A 24,145-nucleotide genomic window follows, 5' to 3' on the forward strand; every position below is an offset into this window, starting at 1 on the left:
GAGTCAATCCAAAATCCCATTACCCTTACTGAGGTGGCGACACGGTGTTGAAAGAGACATCGGCCAGTCCACGAAACCAACTTCCTATCTAAGGTGGCGACCCGGTGATGAAAGAGGCACCGACCAGTCCACGCAATTTCCTCCTAGGCGGCGACCCGTTGATGAAAGAGGCGACAGCCAGTCCACGATTTCCTATCTAAGGTGGCGACCCGTTGATGAAAGAGGCAACGGCCAGTCCGCGAACCCTTCTACCTTTACACCAGGTGGCGACCCGTTGGTGAAAGAGACAACGGCCAGTCCACGCAATCTCCTACCTTTTACACCTAGACGGCGACCCGTTGATGAAAGAGGCAACGGCCAGTCCGTGAAACATCCCTATACCTAAGGTGGCGACCTGTTGATGAAAGAGGCAACGGCCAGTCCACGTAATCTCCTACCTTTACACCTAGACGGCGACCCGTTGAGGAAAGAGGCAACGGCCAGTCCGTGAAACATCCCTATACCTAAGGTGGCGACCCGGTGATGAAAGAGACATCGGCCAGTCCACGCATTCCTTTCAAAATATCCGCACAAACTCATTTACCTCCGGCCACGTGTGCAGTGGCCCTCGGCTCGTAACAACCTAAATAATAGAATTATTAATATAACCAATTATTAGAATTATTAATATAGCCAATTATTGGAATATACCCAATTATTGCAACTATAAATACAACAAATTATTACAACTATGAATATAACAAATTATTGCAACTATAAATACAATAAATTATTACAACTACGAATATAACAAATTATTACAACTGTGAATATACTTTTATATCATTATTAATTTCTTTAATTATCACGATTGCTCATATATCTATTTCAAAATCATTTAAGCATTGTTATTGCAAAGATAGAGGTACTGCAAGGGGATATAATCAGCGGGTAAGTTCTTCTCTCGAATCCACGATAATACGGGACCTAGGTATTTCCGTTGCACGAGTTCGCGGATCCCGCGTTTCGACTGCGATTTCATCGGACGTATTTTCCGATCAGCGGCTCGCGAAGCAAAGATCGGACGTAGAGGGAAGCCCGGATGTCGCGGACGTACCCCGTGTACGCGTGTGTTGTCTTCGAGCGAATTCAAAGATGAGCATTGCTTCGCGAAGGCAGCTGCATCTCCAAGAATAATACTTGAAGAACCAGGGCAGCGCGAACGTCAATGCTGACTGCGAACTTCGACACACATACCGTCCTGAATTGCTCGACTTACTATTCGAAAATAGATTTTCCAATAGCGAATTTCGATTTTGTTTCACTTCTTAGTCGAATTTCATTTTTTGCGGAACATTGCAAAATTCTCTTGGTCTCTAGTGTCTCCCACTCATAATCAAGGAAATATCAAGTTACACAGACTATTTTACACTGGTATAGTAATAGTGATCGTATATTATATTTAAAAATTAATAAATAATTTTATACAAAATTTTGATTATAATGATAATAATCGTAATCTCCTACGATCTTTTTAAAAAATAATACCGATATGTCTTGACTAAAAGAAATGCGTATATGTTTAGAAACTTTTTTTTCTTTTTCGTTTTTAACATTACCAAATGAAAGAATATAATAATGGGAATACAAAAGAAACAAAAACTTTATTTAACATTACCGAAATCGATAGCTTTAACTCCGATAAGATGATAATTAAAAAAGTTATTTCAGTCTAATGGAAGACTGATGGCAATTACAATCAGTTATTGTAATCCAATGATAACAGATTTTATCCAACAAGTAATTATAATACATTTTTACACGGTTTAATTCTATTCGCTGTTTAGGGATATTACGTTATAGGAGAAACGACATTGCGCGGTAATTTTCATTTATTCGAACTGCTTGGCTCGTAATTTACTTGTTGATGTAATTCACGGGGTTTTGTACAAGCGTAATTACAACGTCGAGAAAGAGAAATGATTAATACTTTTGAAATAACGCAGGTGACAATGAGGTCGACGGTAGCGTAAACGCGTATTCTTCGTCATATTTCAGCAACGTTGCTAATGACATGCAGGCGCTGACAATTTTTAAAGAGAATTATGTATACCGTGTGTTCCTGAAGCTTCTTTGAAACTTGTCAGAAACGAAACTGTATTTGCATTTAAAATAGTTCCGTTGACGTAGGAATCTTGGCGTAACAATTTCGAAATGAAACTGGTACATGTGTCTCACTGCGACAAATCATTTTTAAATAACAAGGCTGTTCATTCGCAACAGTTCTTTTACAAATTTCATCAACTTCGAACAGATGCGTTAAGGAAGTATTTAGGCTTTGAATGACATGTTCTATGCAATTTCTAGAAATTTCTTTTTATGGTAATTATTCAATTTTTTTCATTAGGTATGGAAGGTAATATATTGAAACTGCCATTACTTGAAATGATATAAAAATAAAACGTTCACGATTTTTCTTATCCCAGCCGAATGCTAAAATTTAATTATTGCGTTTTATTTATCTTCGAATCAATTTTTATTGTGCATATTCTTAAAGTATAATTATCATAAAACATGTTCGATAACGAAATTATATACATTACTTTTTTTTGTAACTTATATCTATATTCTTTATTGATATATATTCATAAATTTTAGCATTTGGCTGCGACAAGAAAGTTAAAAATCGTGAATATTTTATTTTTATATCATTTCAAGTAATTGCAGTTTCAAGGAAAATATTTTTATCACTGAATTGTCACCCCTGTATGAAACAGTAGCACAAATAATACAGTAAAAACAGATGAAGCGTATTAAAAAAAAAAAAACAAATAAAATAGATGAAGCATATAAATATGGATGTAAAATATTTTCCCATATTTTTTAATATGGATATGATTTTTTTAACATGCTTTTATTTCATACTTTACATAAGATACTTTTGTTAATCGACAAACAGTTGACTGTAATATTTAAAAAAATAAATTATGATGATAAACTTTTATATTTTCGAAAGTAAAGTGATATTACTAAATATAATAAATATCATTGTAAAATTTAGAGAAGAAGAAACGACTTCTACTTCGTAGCATTCCGTACCCCAGTGTTAATTACTCGGCAATGCTCTTCGTAGCGGAAGGGTTAATAGTCTCGTGAAAGATCGAAGCAACTTCCGGTTATCTCGCAATCGGCACGAAAGAACGAAGTGAAAATTGAACGCGTATAAAAAGAGAATCGTTTAAATAAATACCGGTGGAAGTTCCGTGTGCCTTAATAGAGGCATTGTTCGCGCAGGATTCCTGCGTTCGGTATTATAATCCCAATAGCCGGTGACTCGTAAGACTAGGATATAATAGACGGATCAACGGAAATCCGCGCAGATCGTCAGACGAGAGGTTTCCCGAAAGCGGCGATCCAGCCAGCCGGGGCGGACTTTCCGTCGAATATAGGCCGAGCTAACGCACCGATAAACATTTACAATAATACGGTATATTCGCGCGGTATCCGGGAACAATATCTAGTCGGTTTCCGTTTCACCGAGGGGGGGGGGGGGGGGGGGATATTTGTAATATTAATACTCCGTAACTAATTACTGTTCCAACGGTAACTTTCAATATGCGACTGAAGCTCAAGTTTGCGCGGAGGATAAACCGGTTCGAGCGGAATTAATTCGATGTAACTTGCCGCGATGTAATGGAATTTCGAGCTACGAGTTACGCGAACCGTGGAACAAAGGGCAAACCCATTACTTATGCGATCGGGCGTGCCGCTGTTGCAATTTTTCGCGGCACTTGTTCTGTCGGTGCCGAGACAACGTTATCGTTCGGGGAGACCGGTGCGAAGTATCAACGATTTGCGACGGGGGATCTCCACTTCGAGGAGAATTGTCCGAACCAGACATTTCTCTCGAGACGTTATTTTAAGAAATCGACACGTCCAACAACAAGGACCTGAAATTAGACCATTGGCTATTTTTCTTGAGCTGTGCTTGCAGGAATTTATTAAATGTATTAGGAAAATGTTAAACAATTTTAATAGAATTTTAATAAGATAACTCTATATAATATTATTTAAAGTATAAACTAATATTTAATTTGTTTAATAATATAATTTAATTTACACGACTTTCAATTCATCAGACAATAATAATATATGTATATTAATAATATAGTTTAATAAAATAAAAACAATTTTAATCGCCTCAATTCGTCGGTCGGCTATTTTAATAATATATAATTTTTAATAACATAATTTAATAAAATATAAACAATCTCAATTGCCCCTTAATTTATCGGTCGTCAATGATATCATCTCAATAAAAATACTTTTATACTTGCGCAATCAAATTGATCGTACAACAGTGGGATTATTTTTATTAGTTAAGGTGAAGAACTGCGAAACAGTTTTGTTAGCTCAATTTTTGAGAATGCGGTTATCAGCAATAAAGCTGAATGAAGGCGAGTGTGTACCTTAACGGAAATATTTTCATTGCGACAAAGTTCTTATTTTTGTCTAATCTTATTGATTACATTCTCGGCAATTATTTTTATTAAAATGTACACTCGCGCTTCTTCCTCTCATTCAACGTTATCGATTAACATAGATCCACGAAGATATGAATTCCGGTGATATTGGCCGCGGGGTCAGTTGGCAAGTATGCGAGCAGTTGACACAGTGACTGAGGCCGGTGACTAATCAAGCAGGTAATCTACTCAGACAGTCGCGGAACGTCTAATCATCGATCTCGTGACTATGGTCGATGTCCAATCAGTCCGGTGATTGAAATTTGATATCAGCCGACCAAGTAGAATCTGATATGTCGTGCGGGACAAGTAGAACGGGTAAACGGATAAGATCCATGGGAAAGTACGTGCCGTCATGAAAGTGCCGTGGAGCCCGTCGATCATTCCGAATACACAGAATATTTGCGTCCCTATATCTCATTAACGTTTCGAATACATCCAGACCGTGATTGCTATACGATGGTCCTCGTAAAATTCTGGGTCCATCGGAAAGCACATTTTTAGGAAATGATTGCAACAGAAATAAAGATTTAAAGAAAATGTTCACTTAATTCGAGGGTGCCGAACTCATGGTTACGTGTATTCGTATTTTTCACACGCGGTGTTGGATAATCGTGACAGTTGTCATTTATATTTGTTAACAATCGTCTTTTACAAAAATGTTTACAAAAACGAACATTTATAGAACGGTAATTAACATGCAGAATGCAGTTATAGGTACACGCATGATCGCAATAATATTCGAACAAATGATAGGAACAAATGAGCCTCTTAGTTGGCAATCGTCCGAAATGCTGAAAAATTAGTTCATTGTAAAATTAGTATTGAGTATGTTAAGTACTATTATTAAGTATATTGATTGTATTTAGCATTAAAAGCTTCTGTACATTTATGTTAGCATTTTATGTCGTACAACTTTTCATTAATTGGAATTCGATTGAATATATTACTTCAATTTTATGAAATTTTTTAGTCTGTTGACGGGACAGACGAAGTGTTAAAAGCATGTTATCGCTATTACTATTCCTCCACATTACTTATCTGAATTTTTTACGAAGCATTACATAAATATCCAATTTTCAGAATTCTAAAACGCTGGACTCAAATGACCCTCATATTAATGTCTACAAATAAATTTTAAAGGCACCATATGCTACCAGATTTCCTAATAGCACAGTACTAAAAACATCAGTATAACGAATATACAGATAGCCTTTCCCATAATAAATTACCATTAATATTTCCACGACTTTTATTAGAACTTCCTTTTTTTTCAATGGTTCTTCAATTTTGCTAATCCTAGCTGCTCGTACCAATTTATTCTGAATCTAACTACAATGATCTCGTTAATATGGAGATAGAAGTTATTTAACTATCGCGTTAAATAGTTCGGTTAATTCGCGCTCGAAGTTCCTTAACAAGTTGAAGCGTTCTACAGCGAAAGAGAGTAACAAGTTCTAAAAGAGCAATACGCTAGAAACGCGGCGTCTCCTCGGAACGAACGAACAAAGTTCAGCAGATCTCGAGGGTTATCGGTAACCTTCTTCTACACCTGCCATAAGAGACCTGTCGATAAAGGAGCCCTATCGGCGAGGAACATCGCTGGTTCCCATGTATCAACGCTGGCACGTGTTGCTACCCCTTGACTCCCTAACCCAGTCTCACTGACACCGGTGCTTCGCGCTGTCCGACTCGATTGATCGCGACACCCTCGCCGATGGGGCATCTTTATCAATAGGTCATTTGTGGCGTGTCAACATTCCGGCTCGGCAACGAACTCTTCCGACAGTCTTCGAACTTTGTCCCTTCTACAGTGGATCATAAAAGTCTTGGCACAACCAGTTTTCTTTGAATATCTTTAAAACTGTAAAGTAATCTATTAACATTAACTATGTTTATTAGTGTCATTTGATGCACATAAACAGTATTTTCACTGAGAAGTCACAGTTACTTGTCATAAGGAAATAAAGTAAAAAAAAAGAACAAAAAATGCAGAGTCAAAAAAGTATTGGCACACGTACGATTTTGCTGTAAGAGCAAGTGTTACTCGCTTTCGTACGCGACAATTTCGGATTCAGGAACGTAGACATAAACAGAATGTAGTGTTTACGAATCTCTTACCTCATTTACCACAGTCAGTACGTGTTTACACTTTGAACAAGAATCATGTCTACGAAGAGGAGCGAGTTATCATTGAGCGTGCGAAATGGAATTATTTCATGATATAAAAGTGGTAAAAGTTACCGAAAAATCGGCAATTCATTAAATTTAAGTTTCTCGACAGTGGGAAATGTGGTAAAAAAATTTAAGGAACCTGGTAACGTCGAGAACAAATCGCGATCAGGTCGGCCGAAAGTACTCGCTACTAGAAAACGAAGAGGTATCATCAAAGAAGCAATAAAAGATCCTTTTGTAAGTGCCAAAAGCTTAGCTGTTGGCATCGCAACATATACGGGAAAAGAAGTGAAAGCCCAAACAGTTCGAAATGTTTTACATTCTGCGGAAATTTGTGGTAACTCAGTGAGAAAAAAACCGTTCATTAATGAGAAGAATGGGGTGATTTTCTCAGATAAGGGCGAGTTTAATCTTTTCGGCTGTGATGGAAAAAGATTTATATGGAGGAAACCGAACACCGAATTAAATCAAAAGAATATTATTCCTACAGTAAAACACGCTGGTGGTCATGTCATGGCATGGGGCTGTATGTCATATCATGGAGTAGAAAATTTGGCTTTTATTGACGATACAATTAATGCAAGCGTCTACATCGACGTGTTGCGAAATAATTTGTTAACGAGTGTAACAAAAATGGGCATAAACGAATCGTTTCGATCTCAACAACACAACGGCCCAAAGCACACGCCAAGGAAGATTATATTTTGTGGACAAATATTAATACTTTCAATTTGTTAAATATAAATTTTGATCGATTTAACTCTTTGCACTGGCATGAAACGCCACTACAAATTATTATATCATTTTTTAAATTAATTGTTACGTTATTAAATTGATTTATATTTAAAAGGAATCTCAATTTCGTATGCATAGAAGTAAAAATTCGTATCTAAAGAAAATACTGCTTAATTTTTAAGTTAACACGCTGTAACGTGCTGTAACTTGGCGGGAAAAAAATCGCAGCCGAGTTTCTTTTTTTTCAAATCGAAGAGGAAGAATTAAATTTCACTCGGTTACAAACAGTGTTCTCGAAAAAAATGTTTAAATCCGTGCACTTTGTCAAAGTGGATAAGTTTTGACACGATAAATATGTCGTCGTATTTAAACGATTACAGGCGGCGATGGTGCACCAACATTAAAATTGAAAAATACTCTCTTACAGTGAAGGTTTCAAGTTTTAATTTGATCAAAAAATCAGCGTACTACGATGATTTTTCGCGTAAAGCTATCTTCAGTCAAGGTAGGCCAATTTTGGACTAAAATTGTTCAATGCTTTAATTCCGTTGAACAGTGTATTTACATAGCAGAGTCGACTTTGTTAGTTCACCGAGGAGGAAAGTAATAATATTCGGTCTGCGCGTGGCAAGTAGAATTAAGTCTACCTTTGTAGCGGCAGCCAAGAAAGCTGTTTCGGACAGTTTGCTCTCGCGTTACCACGAGACAAGAATCCGAGCGGTGCCTTCAGAGAGCCTTGACTAACCGAGGAGCGTATCGTATTCACGGTTGCACTCTGATCCTGGATCTAGGATCCACGATACCGCGGCCGCTCCCGGCTCCTTTATTCCGTTAGTCAAAGGGGAAGTGCGACGAGACGCGAGGCCGGTTTCGCTAAGAAAAGATAATCGACGGTCCGCGCTCCCGATATTTTCGCCGCAAAACCAATCAGTAATCGCCGCCGGGGAACAGTATGGCGAGCATAACGGGAACGATAATTGTTATTGCGGCCGTTAACACATCGGGCCGGAGCGGCGGGTCCCTCGTGTGCGGCCACTAGAAAGTACCGATGCCCGTTTGGTAAACGGCGGTCGGCCGAAGGATTAACAATTCTGCCGGCGTTAAGAGCAGCTCGAGCGGCGCCGGCGTCCCTTCCCGCCGAATTCCTGCCGATTCAATGGACTGGCTAATGAATTTAAGCTATCTTCGGCAGCCTCCACCTGTGCTTAGGTCAGCCTCCGTTCGTACCTCTCTCCCGCACGCGTCGCCCAGAGTCAATAAGAACTACCATCGCGAAATTACTCGTCGCCTGTTCGCCGCGCTCCTGAACAGTTCAGCGGATTTCGCGATGATTTTTCGGATGCGTTTGATTTTTTAAACCTCGAGGTGACTTGATGATTTCGGTCACTGTTTCCTTTAACCCCTCGACGACCGACCATTATCGGAACTGTAATATCGACTTAGAGCAATTCCGTGCTGTATTTGGCAATTTTTCGAAATATATTCTGGAAGATATTTTCTGTAGAATTATGAAACTTTCCGTTATTTTTAATGTGACAGAGATTTATTTTATTTAATTGAAAGTGAACGATTTCAACGCTCTGGGTTAAATTGTCCCAACCAATTTCTATTTGCCACAATTGTTACCAAACGAATTTAATAATTTAATAATAATAATTATTATAATTTAATAATTTAATAATAATAATTATAATTTAATAATCTTCGATCAAAATTATTTCCATGTTTTATGTTTCGATGATTTCTCGATTTTTCCTGCGGACTGTATGCATTAAGAATTGAATAATATTGCGACACTATTTTTAACTGATCAAAACGATTCACAATCGATGGCACAATTTAGTTTATCCGCTACTGACAATCGTCTGGAGAAATTTATGTTTTGCGTAAAAATCCGCGGTCTAGTCGTCACAAAGATAATTCGTTAAATAGTGTAACAAAAGATACCGATAAAAATAATGCCACTACTGTACGCTAGTTGATGGAATGATAAATTCAGCCTCCTCTAATCTGTTGAAAATAACTTACTGTTTATTGACTACGTTAAGAAACCGTTGAATAAATTGTGTAGAATATTAGAGTATGCCCAACATGCATCGCACTTTTCAAGATCCAAGATGATCTACACCCTTCCTAAGATTTAAGTCATTTTTTCTTCAATACTATGCGCTAGTCGATCGAATAATAAATTCAGTGACCCATAAATAACTTACTGACAAGCTAAAGTACGTTCACAAGGCGTGTAAAACATTGGCTTTTGTTATAAAGAAGAATATGAAATACTCAAACATTCTGCAGGATGATACATCAATGATTAAACAGCGGATTTTATGTATTTATGACAAAAATTATGAATTAACGAACTTCGAAACATTGAAAGGATTTAAGAACATTGGTACATGAATTTCGAATGACTGACGTATATATGTATATGCCCCTTGAAGCGAAAGGGTTAATTTCTGTGTTTGACAATCGACTTTAGGTTTTGATTTTACAGAAAGACTAGTAAAGTCTACTAATAATTCGTCAAATTGTTTCGTAATGAAACCAGTATAGATAGTGTTGAGTCCTGGGCATAGGGCCCCAAGGACGATCTTCAAACAATGAAGACAATTTATAGTTTATGATGCTAGTAATGGTAAAAGGCTATTTTTGAGGAACCGAACCATCAAGTAATTTTAATATTTCGCGCGACGCATGGTAATCGGTTTACAATCTCTTGTTCTCGGTCTCAATAGCGAATGCTGGCATCATAAAACTCGGGGATTTCTAAAGGGCTACGCGGACAGAGGCCTGAAGGCCCAAGGCAGGCTCGCGACCGTTCCGCGAGCAACTATTTTTACGGTTCATTCAGACCTGGAGGAAATCCCTGTCAAACGTTGCGAAACCACCCCCTACCACAGAGTTTCTTCCGCTCCCCACTTTAGACATTTTTTCCACTTCCACCAAATTCCTCCTGCGACCGAGCTTTCGTAAAAGCTCGTACGACATAAAAACTATAGAATTAATTAGACTGTAGAATCGAGTAGACCATAGAATCAAATAGAATATAGAATCGAATAGAGTAGAATTCTAAACCTGAGAGCAAAGTGTATTATAGTAGGCTAAATAAAAAAGTGAAAGAAATTCCAAGTCAACATTTTATACAGTCCACACCTATAGCGTCATACTTCGTCGCTATTACTGATCGACGCCGTGACGCCCCAACAGATAGCAATTATCATCGACTTAGCCCTCGTATCAATATAAGTAGATCCAATGATCCAATTCATCTCGTCCAATAGTTCCATTCTTCCTTTTGCTCTTGCTCATTCTCAGAAGTTCACTTTCTATATTTACTTCTTTATTTCTCAGTTCTTCCCCTCCGCGAAGCTTTACTCTAGAGAGAAAGAAGCTATCGTTCTGTGTCTCACCTCAAGGGACGCCCGGCGTTCCTCCTGTTGCTCTTATTCGCGTTTCCTAAGAAACACGCATGTTCTTCCGACGCTGAAATTCTCGAGCGAATGCTAATTAACGCGTATCATCTGCATGGACTATCCGAAATTGCAACGTGAATGCACGGAAGCGTCGCGAACGGTTATTTCGAAATGCTGTAACTTCGCGAAGAAAAGTCGCAGTCGAGTTTCTTTTATTTAAAATTAAACGGCGAGAATCAAAGTTCGCACAGCTGCAGACAGCATCTCCGAAAAACATTTTACGACGTTCCTATATTTCGTCAAACTTGGCAATTCTTGGTATGACGAACATGGCCTCGCATTTAAAGGGTTGTAGTGGCGGGGCTGCAAGAAATTTAAAATCCAGATACAATATCTTAAAGTAGATGTTTCAAGCTGTAATTTAAAGAAAAAGTCGTTCTCCTGTGACGACTTTTCACGGAGTTATCGTCAGTCAAAGTAGGCCAATTGTTAGCATTGAACAGTTCTCGATCAAAATTGGCCTACTTTGACTGATTATAACACTACGTAGATTCATCGTAGGATGATGATTTTTCTTTTAGATTAAAGCTTGAAACTTTTGCTTGATGATAGTGTACTTGGATTTGAAGTTTGTTGCAGTCTCGTCACTGTAATTCTTTAAATACGAGGCTATGTTCGTCATATTGAGAACTGACAAGTTTGACGAAATGTAAGGATTTCGAAAAATTTATGTATAAGATATAAATATTAATTTATATTTCTTTTTAATTTAATTTAATTTATGTATAACAACGACGAAGTAATTATTTAATTTATGTCATTTCTTTAGGCATTGGAAGAAAATAACGATACAAATTAAACAATTATTTCGCGGTGTAACAAATCTCTGCATCCTGACGCCCTCATATCGTATACTTAACCCCTTGCCGTGCTTTGACGAGTCTGACTCGTGATTATGATTTCCAACAATAACCTGTTAAGTATGAATGTTACTTCATACTTTAAGTCGAAATCAAATTCTGTCTTTTTGCCTCTAATATTTAAGCGCTGAAGTAATTGTAAGCACACTATAAATATTAATTTTATTTCTCCTCTAAGAAATTATTCCAATCGCAAATTATTTAATCATTGTAACTGTGCGAAGGTAAGAGTACTGCAAGGAGTTAACAATCACGAAACAATTATTTTAATCTGTATAGATTCTTCGTGCATTGGAAATATTCGATTTAAATGAAATATGCGAAGGTTACGTTGTTAAGGTCAAATAAGTAATCAACAAGTGAAATGTTTACGTTAAACGTGATAATGCAACTTATCGCAGCGAGGGAAAAAGGCGGCATTGTGAAACGAGCCGAAGGAAAACTAATTGCCCCGGTTTGAAAGTTAAGTGATTTCACCGATTTCACACGTAATTGAACAAACCTTCTGTTCGAGCAATTCTATCGGCACATGTAAATCGAGGCTCAAGTATATTTCCATGTACGTATATATATATGTACATACTAACGACCGGAACTCGATTGCTAACGATCGCAACGTACGGCAATTCCCTGGAAAAGAAATTTCGCGCCGAAAGTAATAGTTTCCAACAATTCGTCGATTTTGATTGTTCATGCAGACATCATGGAAATATTCCCCCTAACGAATCGAACAGTTCAACAACGGCGTTCAAACAACAAACTTTTAATTCCGCGCGTACGTACGACCGAACGGAGCTGTTCGTAGGGACGTTCCACGTTGAATCTTTCGCTCTTCGACGTCCAAAATTTTGATGGTGCGAGGTGGCGCGCGTGAAACGAATGTAATTATGGCATTATTTTTCTGGAATCGAATTTTCTGTACATTCTCAAAAAAAAAAGCGTCGACGAGAGACAGATTTTTTAATCGTGTCTCTCTACTCTGTTTCAAAAACTGTTCGAGGATTAAATTGGTTTTTTGTTTTTAGTGCAGTCGCTTCACTTTTCCAAATTAATTTTTAATTACACCAATAATCCTTTCATCTTACTATGTTCTTTATACGAAGGTACAAATATAGAGTAGCGTATGCAGGGTGGTCCACGCAATTGTTACAAGCCATAACTCCGTTGCTATTGGATTTACGAGGTTACAAATTCACCCGAAGTTGTTGTTACAAAATGAGACTTAAATAATCCCACGGTGCCATGCGGGTTTGCGAATGAACAGAGCAAAAATACAGTTATTGCAATATTACGAGGTGGGTGTCTAAAAATATCTCACCATGCATTACGGTAGCATCGAAAAGGTGGGACACGTTTAATCCCACCGTGCCCCCAAAGAGTTAAGTGTCCTATTACAATCGTCGACATGGAGTTCGATTTGTCGCGTCGAACGGCGATGACATAAATCGTGTAAAATAAATCGTCGAACACCACTCGGTCCCCCCCGCCACTTTTTAATCAGTCATGCAAGATTAATTTGGCGGGTGACAGACGGATAAATGCGTGCCACGCCGGGTCAACCTTGGGCCTCGAAACTTCAAAAGGATTTGATTGGAAATCCGCAAGAGTATTCGGGGCACCCGGCACACGCGGGACGCGCGACTTTTCTTTGTTTTTCATTGACATCCGGTGCGGCTGAGTTGCGCGGTGATTCTTCGCTTCGCGCACCGATAAAACCCGTGTGTCCGATAAAGGAACGTATTCGTTACGCGAGCCGACTTTTATAAAACTCGCGCGAGAGATTGTTCTTAAGAAGAATGTTGCGCCCATATATTTTTATCGGCCATTGTTCACACCGATCGTCTGATAAATGGCTCTCGGAGTTCGAGGTTGAGAACGGGTTTTTAAAATATTTCGCTAAAAGACAGGCGAAAGGGACGCGATCGAAAAACATTTCATGCCGACGTTATATTATACATAGAAGCGTTAATTAGGATACTACGAAATTTATTTATTAAGAAATATTTCCCCGGGCTTACAGAAATTCCCGGGGGTAATTACACTTCTATCGTCTTATGCGGGGGCTAATACAATAAAATATAAATAAATAAGTTAACAGATAGATATAAAAAATGTAAATAATAAATAATTAGGCTAACTTAGTAAATAAATAAATAAATAGATATATCAGCAGATAGTTTTAATAAAAAAGACTAAAAAATTAAATATAAAAGTAGATAATATAAATATATAATTAAATAGATAGATATACATTTACACTTTTGTTTTCTCTTTGTTTGTGCCATATAAAATCTCTCTAACTGTTATTAACTCTTCTGTAACAAAGCGTTTTTCTACCAACATACGTAAGTAAATTATTATTACTATTATTGTGCCAAACGTAATTAGAGCGGCGATTATTAGATTTTTATACATTTATGGCGTGTGCAGATTTTTAAAAGGCAAGTTTTTATAGTTTTATAAGTTCAATAATTTCAATGCAAGTGATTGTATAAATGAATGTCTAATGGCATCTTTTATTTTGTTTTCCGAATGAGTAATCTGTCGCACGATTGAGGACACTTTTTCTTTAATTCTAAGTTTTCTAAATCGCCGTTTGAATGAAACAATTTGCGTAAAGATCCGCAGTCAGAGAAATAACACTGCGATTCTAATGTTTTTCCTTTTCTCACGTCGTACCTCGTCTTAATGATTGCCCCAAATTAGGCTGCTCCCTTCTAATCTCACGAGTTCAATGTTGCGTATCATTGCGACTCCTGGGTAGGTCTTTCGATTAATCAAACTTTGACAGCATCTCCACGTGATAGGACAGCAGAGTTGCTCGAAGAACCACTCTTCAAAATGAAGGGACCAACAAACACGATTCGAAGTTTCTCATGTTTGCCGTGAAACGTTGACCATCTTAAGTATACTCGAAACTCAGAGTTCTGTGTCAAGAGTACAATCGAAGATGAAGTTCTAAATTAAATGAAGACGCTACTATGTAGATACAATCAACGCTGGTGTCCTATAATTAGATTGACTCTCCAACGGTTGACCTATTCGGGAAAGATACCATTATACATACTTCGGATCGTTCGTGATTTTATTTAGCAGTTTCTTCCGACGTATGTCTTCAGCCATTAATTACATTTCTCTTTAGATTCGAAAGAGAAATACGAAAATGTCAATAAAGTGACGAAAACAATAATATTAATATCTTCGATCCAAATGGATCGGAAGGGTTAACACTTTACCGACCGGTTGTTCTATTTTTGCTTCACATTCTCATAAAATTAGTATTGAACAATATTTATTTAATCTATTTTATTTTAGTTTATTTATAGTTTTCGTCGGGAAAGGTATCTATCATTTGTCATCAAAATCTGGAAACGGAAGTAAATGAAGACAATCGGGAAACAAAAATCATTTCCCGACATTAAGGAAATTATTAAGAACGAAAAAACAGTAATCAACGTAGTTCTGAAAGACATCGTAGTGCAAGAGGATAAAGAAATCTTCCTACTAATCTTAGAAATATAGTTTTCTTATCGATTCTAAATGCATATATTAGGACCTTGAATAAGTTCTCGCTGCTTTCTTCCCAAAATAAAAGCTTTATTTAAAATATAACGTTCAAAATCAGTTCACTCAAGGTATTGGCCTATTATTAGAGACCACTTTCTCCCATCTTTCTGGCAGTAAAAAAATTCCGCGTCGGAAAAACAATTCGTCTTTTGAGGCAATCCATGAATCGATCCATCTTTTAGTTTTTTCGTAAGAATGGAAGCACTGTTCAACCAGGCCATGTGCCATCGATCGGAATAGGTGATAATCGGAAGGAGCTATGTCTGGTGAATTCAGCGAATGGAGTAGAACTTCCCATTTAAGCGTTTCCAAGTAGGTCTTCACTGGTTTTGCAACACGTGGCCAAGCGTTGTCATGTAACAAAATGACTTTGTCGTGTCTCTGCTCGTATAGCGGTCGTTTTTCTTTTAGGGCTCGACTCAAACGCATCAATTGAAGTCTTCAGCGATCTCCTGTAATAGTTTTATTCGATTTGAGCAGCTCATAATAAATTACACCCTTCTAATCCTACCAAATGCAGAGAAGAAGCTTCGAACCATGCATATTTGGTTTTGCAGACGATGTTGATGCATGGCCGGGCTTACCCCACGATTTATTACGCTTTGGATTATCGTAACGAATCCACTTTTCATCACCAGTGACGATACGGTGCAAAAAACCTTTTCTTTTCTGCCGTTGAAGCAGTAGTTCAGACATCGGAAAACGCCGTTCAACGTCTCTCGGCTTCAATTCATACGACACACAATGTCTCTGCTCCTGCATCATTCCTAACCCTTTTACACGTTTTGAAACTGTTGACGTATTTACTTGTAATATTTTTCAAAACTCTGCTAGCGTCTGACATGGGTCTTCATCAAGCAATTCCTCTAATTCTTCGTCTTTAAACCTTATTGGTGCGCTAGAACGTTCCTTAACCTCAAGTTCGAAATCATTATTTTTGAAGCGTCGAAACCAGTGTCTGCATGTCGTATCCGACAGAGCATCGTCGCCGTAGGTCTCAACAAGAATTCTGTGTGCTTCAGATGCAGATTTCTTTTGAATAAAGTAGTGCAATAAAATTCACCGCAAAACCATTTTATTCGGCACAAAAGTAGACATCTTCAGAACCAATAAACGAACACGTGGTTGACATTATAGTGAACTATCATACACTGAAATTTAAGGTAACGTACAGTACTTTCTTGCCCATGAATCACAATTAGAAATTCCATGCACGGAGTACTACTAATACTGTCATTTGAGAAACAGCGAGAACTTATTCAAGGACATAATAATATGGGAGCTTGCTGGAGTACAATCTAACACTTTTGTCTTAGTAATAAGTAACAAATTATTAGTTAACCTAGTCATGTCTTAGTAATAGGTAACAAATTATTAGTTAGCCTAGACTTGTCTTAGTAGTAGGTAACAAATTTTTGGTTAGTCTAGTCTTGTCTTATTAATATGTAACAAATTATTAGTTAGCCCATAAAAATGCGATTTCTGGGCTACCAGTCGGCAAACTGTTAATCGTGCAGTGCAACGTAACGCAAACACAGACGAGGGAACTACGAAAAATATGATAATCAATGACCTCATGGTGAGTGATTGATGATCGCTGCATCGTACGTCGTGGTTCAAGTATGCGGGCGTGTGCAAAGTACAAATTTAGAGCTGCAAATTGTACGTCTAAGAAAATCGCAATGCTCGCCGCCGCGTCGTTTCGTGGTCTGACAATTAGGGTGCGCTAACGAGACACGAAAGTTGTAGAAAGACAAGTTAAGTGACGGAAAAGGGTCGCGCTTTCATACTACTTTTAGCTTTCTCGATAATGTCCTCCGACTGAAAAAATTCCGGCGACATTAACGATGCAGCAGAGCCTGGAGAATTCTGCGTCACGGCTGATGCATCTCGTGATAATATTTCGTGCACTGTTTACGTCACCCTTGACACAATACCTTTTTGTAATTAAGATACACTGAAATAGTACAGCGATATGGAACAATGACATTATGCAATGATATAATGCAATGATATAATGCAATGAAATAGTACGCTGAAATAATAGTGTAATGATACGGTGAAATGATACAGTGAAATGGTACAGTGAAATGGTACATTGAAATGATACAATGAAATAATACTACTAAATAATGCAATGGAATAATACAATGAGATAATATAATGAAATAATGTAATAAAATAGTACGATCAAATAATGCTACGAAGTAATATAATAAGATAATACTATGAAATAATATAATAAAATAATAAGATGAAATAATAGGATTTTCGAACAAATATTTATAACAAAAATCTAACTCTTTAAATGTCTATAGTTTATAAATCGTTCACTCGAGAAGCACGTTTATTAATTTGTGCTACTCATAGAAAATTTGATTCATTATGGTAATGAAAATAATCTGAATGACATTCGTATGAAACTGATATAATATACAAGTCTGTTTACTTGTCGGCAATTTTCTTTAAAAAATTGTAAATCTAAGATAATGCTTTTTTTCACGTACTACAACGTATACGTATAAGGCATCTTATATTTACCAATTTTTTTATATATGAATTCCTATGCGCTATATGTAGAAAAGCGGATAATAAACGAAATAAAACACTGGAACAATTGTACAGCAACGAGAGGATGTAAGGATCGCGATCCGGTTATCGAATCGCGAAATTGTCGTTGGGGAGCGGCATTTTTTTGCCGGGATCGGACAGAGATGGGGTCGTATCAATGGGCAGGGTGAACCGGTTACGAAGGCCGGGCTGTTGGAAAGCAGGCGTTACAGGGGCCGCTAACGTGGACTCGTTAACGCGTACCTAGCCGTAACGTATGTTTTACATTTAATGAAAATGTGTCCCGCGTATGCCGGCGGAATAGACACAAGGTACGGCTCTCCGTGCCGTCGTGTCAGCCATTGCCGGGCGAAAATCAAAATTTACAGCGCGTCGCTCTCGAACACGGGCTTTGTTAATCCGGTTTCTGGGCTTATTATCTCCTATTTGCCCGAGAAAAAGAAGAGGAAGCCGCGGCGGGAAGCTTGTCCGGAAATTTGCTGAACATTTCTTAACTGGCGTTGTCCGCGGGGATGAAACTTTTCTACATTTTTTTTTTTTCGTCCGGAGAAACTTCTTGGCGTTTGTCCCCCTTTTTTATCCACATCGAAGAGGATATTTTCCTTTATTATCGTTTTCCCCTCTCTTCATCTCTCTCTCTCTTTCTCTCTGTCTAGCCATCTATCCTCTCCTTCCCCGTACTTATCCTCGGAAAATGATACAAACGGTTTCGTTATCTGTTATTTTATCTTTACTGGTAACAAAGAAGATCGTTCCTCTCAGAGAAGATCGAGATTCTTATAAGATGGATGTTTCTCTGATTCTTCGAGAGACGAGAAATGTTCTAATTAGTGACATAGTAAACTATTTGAAATTTCTTTTGATTTAGTTTGAAGTTTATATCGATACTTGTTCGTGTTTTAAAATTATAACAATGTATTTAAATTACTTTGTTACCACTAGATTTACGAAGCGCCAAAGGCAGCTGTTTTATATTACTTTATAATATTGACAATTTTTGTTCTGATTAATATTCTATTTTTATTCTTCACTTTATTGTAATTTTTAACCAGTATTATTGTAACATTCGCCGTAAGTAACACGTGCATTGAATATGTAACTCATAAACGCATTTTTACGATCTGAATAATTGCGAATTAAGAAATTAGCGTTAAATCATGTGAACCCTTTGCGGCCGTCAAGGTATGCGTCATTAACTAGCAGAAGCAAAAGTTTATTAATTCTTCTTTAATTCTATGCGAGGATAACAAAATACATAGCTTTTGTGGATGAGAATAGACATTTTAATGTCGGCCAGACCAATATTTAGTTTCCAGTCTGGTAAACTGATTCATGAAAGTATAACGATTCGCACATATCTGCCGTCTCGTTGCGGTACCCGAGAACGAGAGTGTTTGTTATGGACGCGTTCCATCGGATTTTACACCGAGCACTACCCTTTGTTCCATCGTCAATCGGTAATGCCTCGTTACTGTTCCATTAATTATTCGGATCACTTTTGGTTGACCTCTGTCCGCCGGAGGAAATAAAAACCGGTCGCGATTATTTGTGTCTCTCAAGTGATCGTGCTACGACGCGAAATACACGTATTTATTGAAATATACTTGTGTTTGTGCTGACATGTAAAATCGTAAAACGGTAGAAGTATTGTTCAGAGAAAAACTATTCGTCCGTCGTGAACACAATTTTTTTAATTCGCATTGCTATAGATAGTATATTCGAGTGTCCTCTGCAAGCTGAGACATCCTATTTCATTTAATTACCATCACGTGACGCGCGCACTGTACACTGCCGTATAAAACGAGCTCGGTAACGGCACATCAACAGAAACGTTGATTGGTATAGAACGTAACAGAGAATCGACAACGGAAACACCGCTGCAAATTATGGTCGCCGTGGGTCGTCTATCCAGCGGAATGGTCGCAAAGTGAGTTCGGATATACGGGATCTCCCTTCGGCTAAGCTTAACGAGGAAGTTCGAGTCTCTTTGTCGATTGTACTCGTAAAAGTTCCATGTTAAAGTCGACACGGACACCGGTCCGAACGGTTAATTTAATTACCATGGACCGCCTACAACCGCGACATTCGATCACCATTCAAACTTCATCGTTCTGGTAACTCGTTCGATTCGAGCGAGGCGTCCGGCTCAAATTGATCCGTGAATGCTCGGTACACCGTGTCATACGATTTAACATCAGCACCGATACAACGACGGCGTTGTTTACGGTCACCATGATCGCGTCGAGATTGCAGCGCCGCGTATACAGGCTTCGGCAAAGAACGCTCGATGAATGCAAATGATAGCACGTGATAAACGCAGCCGACGTACCACCGATCATTTGCTCGGAAAATATACCGTTCCAAATGCGTTTCGAATGCAGATTCAACTAATCGAAGTGTTAGTCATTTTCTAAATAGTCTCTAATAGTATTAGTCAGTATTAGTAATTCTTTAAACAAAAATTTTGAAGATATATCATTTTTATAATATTTTTATTAGGATACATTTGAACCACGTAGTAACTGGTAGTTACTAATTCGGAAAGAGTTGAATCAAACGAATTGATTCCAGTGAACTAATTCAAACGAACTAGCTCGGACGAGTTAAATCAAACCAACAGATACAATGGAACTAATTCGGTCGAGTTATATCAAGGAAACTAACTCAACGGAACTACTTTAATCGAACCGAGTCAAACGAACTACTTTAATCGAACCGAGTCAAACGAACTACTTTAATTGAACCGAGTCAAACGAAGAACTTTAATCGATCTAAGTCAAACGAACTACTTTAAGCAAACTAAGTTAAACGAACTAATTTAGACGAATTAAATCGAACGCCTAAGTCAAAGGAACTACATTAATTGAACTAAGTTATGTGAAATAATTCAAAGGAACTAGCTCAGACGATTTAAATCAAACCAACTGATTCAAACGAACTAATTCGGACGAGTTGTATCAAGCAAACTAACTCAAAAGAGCTACTTGAATCGATCTAAGTCAAACGAACTAATTCGAATGAACTAATTCAAACAAACTAATTCAGACGAGTTAAATCGAACGAAATAAGTCAAAGGAACTACTTTCATTGAACTAAGTTAATTGAAATAATTCAAACGAACGAATTTAGACGAGTTAACCCCTTAGCTTACAATGACGCCTCAGAGGCGTCGTAAGTCTATCGGGCCAAACATGAAAAAGACGCCTTAGAAGCGCCGTAAGGTTACCGAGCCAAACATAAACCAGACTTTGGGCCCGCACAGTTGGAAATCAAGTTATAAGACAGGGGGTTAAATCAAACCAACAGATTCAAACGAGTTAAATCGAACGGACTAATACAGACAAGTTAAATCGAACGAACTAATACAAGCGAGTCAGATCAACGGAATGATTCAAACAAACTACCCTAACCGAACTAATTTAAACGAAATAATTCGAACGAACAGAAACAGAGTATGGAAAACACGAATGAAGCATGTCGGTAGTTTTAGCGGTATCACGGGCAAAGAATCGGTCCGGTAAGCGCGTAGGCGTTCCAATTTGTTGGAGTTCGTTGTTCGGCAACAATAAACGAGTTCTCGCGCGATTGGTCCGCGGCCACGTGCAGGAACAGTTTCGGGGGGTTGGGCTTACACGGTGGCACGATGTGACACCTACTTTATGGTTGTGTAGAACATGGGCCAGCTACGATGTAACGCAGTTGTTCTGCGCCCTTGTTACGGGTAACTAATGTGCATCGCGTCCGTTCGATTGCGAGATCGGATGGTCGTGCAAATGGAAAATAGAAACTGCAGCGGACCCCGGCGAGGAAAAAAGTTCAAGCGGGTAGAATGTGTAGAACGTTTGAAAGTTCGTGCGGGCTGCCGGGGTGTACGGTGCGGAAAAAGTAACCGTGACGATATGTAGGACATTCTGTTTCGATGGATCGGCTGCGATCATTAGACTGCGGAGCTTACGCGTTTATGGCAAACGCGAATAGTTACGATTTCAAACAGGGGACATATCGGACGCATTTAAAAATTTAGTTGTACTGTTTTCGATCCGATAATATTGTTGGAAAAAGTTTAACTTTTTAATTATTTTCTATTTCTTAGAATTGATGTGAACAGTTTTTGTCTTGCGCAAAAGTGCACTGTCTGGCGATCATTTACTGAGAAGGATATTGCAATAGATTATATTGGCAATACAACTATAATGATACAATTAAAAATATGTGCTTTAGCGTCTAATTTTTTATTATTACACAGGCAGTGTAATTGCATTATTGTATATAATTATATCGATACCATAATACAATTAAATTGCCCGTATAAGAACCATAAAAATCAAACACTGAAACACGCATTTTTTACAATGAAGAATGTTGTTATATTACTCTTCCATGTTTTTATATAAAAAATTTAGTATGAAAAATACACAAAATCGACATCTGTAAAAAGATAAAGGCGCTACATAATGTACCCTTTTAAATCATAATTGTTTCGCGCGGCGCATTTTTTGGAAGTTGCATTTTGTGTCCGAGGTCGCGTGTACCACCCTGTATATCAAGCTGGTAGTAACATAAATAACGATAATTATATATGTTGTTGCAAATAGAAAACCACGGACAGAGTTTAATTGGAAAGAAGAACATCGGCGCGTTCCGTATTTCTTGAAAAAGTGAATAACATTTTTGTAAATACATAGAATAATTACGGAGCGGAACATTATTGATTAATGTTTCATAATTAAATAGTCTTGCAACGATTTTCCGCATACGCGTATACATATATCTCTCGCGTAAACGAACATCGTGACACCGATGTGTCGACGATATAAAATACAGTATTGTTGGAACGATTAGCGAGCAGATTGATAAACAGGTATTCGCGAACAATCGTCCAGACGTTATTGTTCTCTCGACGGAAGGCTGGTTGACGTTTCGCACAATATCGCGAGGAAGCAGTTTATTTTCGGACGGGAATTTTCGACGCAGACGGTGCCGGGAAGTCGTGTAACGGATTCGACAGTTATGACAGCTATCTAGACTTATATTTCAATTTTATATCCGGAAATTGTCGGCCAAGGTTTCTACGATTTTAACTCGACGCGTGACGCGGCATTATTCTGCGTTCCGTAACGTGAAACAAGCAAAAAAAGGTGCCGCTGGAGAAAAGTGCCAAGCGCGTGAGAGCGAGCGGGCGGTGGAGGGGGGGGGGGGGGGGGGGGGGGGGGGGGAGAAGAGACGGAGAAAAAACGGAACGAGAGCCGAACAAGATCATGAAGGAACGGAATATCGGAAATACAATATGTCCGATATATAGACAGCAGTGCGTGCCGGAATTTTAATTACAGTAACTATGCATACGCAGAAGCGCGATACCCCGCGCGGAAGAACGAGTCGGAACTGCGGGGTAAATTACTGTGCTCGAAATATTATTTACGAGATAATTGAAATTGAATTTCCCTGCTTATTAATATGATTAACAATGTGCATATACGCTCTACTTTGAACAAAGCTTTCAATGGTTACGTAATATCTTTCTTTCTTTAACAATTTTATTAGTCCTTCAATGCTTTTTATTTCAGTTAGTGTGTTTCATTTTTAGTCTTTCGATTTAATTTTAGTCTTTCAATTTAATTTTGGTGTTTCGATTTAATTTTAGTTTCTCAATTTAATTTTCAGTCTTTCGATTTAGTTTTAGTCCTTCCATTTAATTTTAGTGTTTCGATTTAACTTTAGTTTTTCAATTTAACTTTAGTTTTTCAATTTAATTTTCAGTCTTTCAATTTAATTTTAGTTCGTCAATTTCATTTCAATCTCACGATTTCGTTTCAGCTTTTCAATTTACTTTTAATGGTTTTATTCATAGCATTATCCGAATTGAATTTATATTGTAATTAGCTGGAAGGTCTACGATTTACATAATAATCGATATTATTTCTAAAAATCTCTAAAGCGTATTTTCTTGTACATTAGTTGAATTAACTGTATTTCATGTTATTTCTGTAAATATTTCAAGTATATGAAATCTACATTTCATCGTCCAAGTTATTGATGAAAGGCCTTTGTCCTCTTTAAAGAAGAATTTACTTTATTTCCAATATTTTGTTACTGAAAAGCAAATAGATAGCCACGAAATGGTCCCATTTTTAGACAACTGTAATCAACTGAATTTGATTTAAATATGTTCGAATAGTTTATCCAGCTACGGTGCAGACAACCTTTAAATAATTGTCCAACAATTGGTAAACAATTAATTGAAAGAATTAATAGAAAT

The sequence above is a fragment of the Augochlora pura genome, chromosome 6 (assembly GCF_028453695.1).
Source record: "Augochlora pura isolate Apur16 chromosome 6, APUR_v2.2.1, whole genome shotgun sequence".
Classification (NCBI taxonomy): domain Eukaryota; kingdom Metazoa; phylum Arthropoda; class Insecta; order Hymenoptera; family Halictidae; genus Augochlora; species Augochlora pura.